The following is a 2,236-nucleotide window of genomic DNA, read 5'->3' as shown; positions in this document are numbered from 1 at the left end:
TTTCGCTTATGTTTTCGGGGTGCCTCGACCACTTCTGGATATAGTAGCGCGGGGTCATTCACACGGATTGTCGATGGCTGTCCGGTGCTTGAATGGAGTATTTCACGATGGTCCGACGGTACAGGGTTTCCTGCGTCCTGCACCACGCAGATCGGTGATAGCGGATATGCTCTAACAGCTCCATTAGCCATCTGTTTTGCCGACCACGCTGGTGCTGCGCCATTCTCGGTGATCTGTAGCGGCTGTAGAGGTGCTGGTGGTGTTTTTCTCATGACTTTGCGCTTAGCTGTAGGAAAGATTATACATGTGTCAGATATGTGCGAGACCGTCGCAGGCCGCTGCGCTTAGCTGCAGGAAAGATTATACATGTGTCAGATATGTGTGTGCCATGGATCTCAATGGTGAAGCACGTGTATCATTGATTGTACAGAGACTGTGCATGTATACCAAAATATACACTTACGGGATAGCGATGTGTGGTGAATGATTGCCGTGGCATCTTCTGTAGCTTCTGCGAGGCTCTCCATTAGCTCCGGTATATTCTCTTTTGTGAAAATTCTTCTAGGCTTCAGTTTACAAGCTATAAATAAAGATATAGGCCTTAGTAGAGGCGTGGTGGATTTTCTCAGAGCGGTTGTGCAAAAACTTTTCATACGATTACCTTTTCCTTTCCGGCACCCCGGTCCGAGCTGTTTTTTAGGGGCTCTAGAAACAGGGCTGTTTCTCGGCGTGGGGTTCTGGTACATCAGTTCCTCAACAGGCCGCTGATTGTGTTCCGTGGTGGTTGGTTCTGGAAACATGTCGACATCTGTAAAGAATTAATATATATATTTACACGTCTAAATACTTAAAAGCTATATACACACACACATACATACACGCAGACACACAACGCACCTATGATGTCCTGAGTCAAATCCCACACAGCAGCGGCACCTGCATTAGTGTTACTATACTCAGCTCCAGGTGTATCACACTCCAGAGTAGGCACGCTGAAGCCGTTGAAAAACTCATCAGGAATGCTCCTGATAAAGTCATCTACAGCATCGGGGGTGTTCCTGGTAAATTCATCTACAGCATCGGGGGTGTTCCTGGTAAATTCATCTAGATTATCGGGGAGGGCCCTGATTAATTCATCTTAAACAAGAAAGAATAAACAATATAAAGATAATATATAAAACAATCCTTACTTAGAATGGGCCGCTAACAGATACATGTATATAAATCTTGAAACATACCTATTACAGAATCCTCAGCTTGGCTGGAAAAAGCCGAAAAATTTTGGGATTCCATCTAAAATAAATTATCTGTGTAAATTTTTTGTGCAATCTATATTAACCACACACCACCACTCGTCAAACTCATTTATATACCCCAACAAATAAAACTGCGGCCCGTGTATAAATATTCTTATACTAAGCAAATCATGGGTAATACGGCTAAGTCTTTCTATATTATACAGCGTCACTAAATATGGTTTATGCGGTAAAACTATATTATACAGCCCCACTAAATATACCGCTACTGTATAAATATGACTATAAATATGTCTATTAGGGTTGAGCGAAACGGGTCGAACATTTTCAAAAGTCGCCGACTTTTGGCTAAGTCGGGGTTTCATGAAACCCGATCCGACCCCTGTGCGGGGTCGGCCATGCGGTACGCGACTTTCGCGCCAAAGTCGCGTTTCAATGACGCGAAAAGCGCCATTTCTCAGCCAATGAAGGTAAACGCAGAGTGTGGGCAGCGTGATGACATAGGTCCTGGTCCCCACCATCTTAGAGAAGGGCATTGCAGTGATTGGCTTGCTGTCTGCGACGTCACAGGGGCTATAAAGAGGCGTTCCCGCCGACCGCCATCTTACTGCTGCTGATCTGAGCTTAGGGAGAGGTTGCTGCCGCTTTGTCAGAAGCAGGGATAGCGTTAGGCAGGGTCCATTAACCACAAAACCGCTTGTGCTGCAGCGATTTGCACTGTCCAACACCACCCTCGGTGTGCAGGGACAGTGGAATTTTTTTTTTTTTTTTTTTTCCCCTCAGCGCTGTAGCTCATTGGGCTGCCCTAGAAGGCTCCCTGATAGCTGCATTGCTGTGTGTACGCCGCTGTGCAAACCAACTGCTTTTTTCAAAGCACAAATCCTCTTGTTCCTTCCTTTCTGCACAGCTATCTTTTTTGTTTGTCCACACTTTTTATTTCATTTGTGCATCAGTCCACTCCTTATTGCTGCCTGCCATAC

At 45.4% G+C, this 2,236-nt stretch overlaps 1 long non-coding RNA gene across 1 annotated transcript; it reads right to left on the bottom strand.

Moving 5' to 3' along the window:
• Positions 1-518: 518 nt before the first annotated feature.
• On the bottom strand, positions 519-1,006 carry LOC138680574 (uncharacterized). The gene is made up of 3 exons (XR_011321663.1): positions 898-1,006; positions 662-808; positions 519-580 (listed from the first exon to the last, which is right to left on the bottom strand). It is a non-coding gene; the product is annotated as an uncharacterized lncRNA (long non-coding RNA).
• Positions 1,007-2,236: the final 1,230 nt, after the last annotated feature.

This window comes from Ranitomeya imitator, chromosome 5, assembly GCF_032444005.1.
Source record: "Ranitomeya imitator isolate aRanImi1 chromosome 5, aRanImi1.pri, whole genome shotgun sequence".
NCBI lineage: Eukaryota > Metazoa > Chordata > Amphibia > Anura > Dendrobatidae > Ranitomeya > Ranitomeya imitator.
Note: the sequence above shows the minus strand (reverse complement) of the source record. Positions and strands in the feature narration are given on the sequence as shown.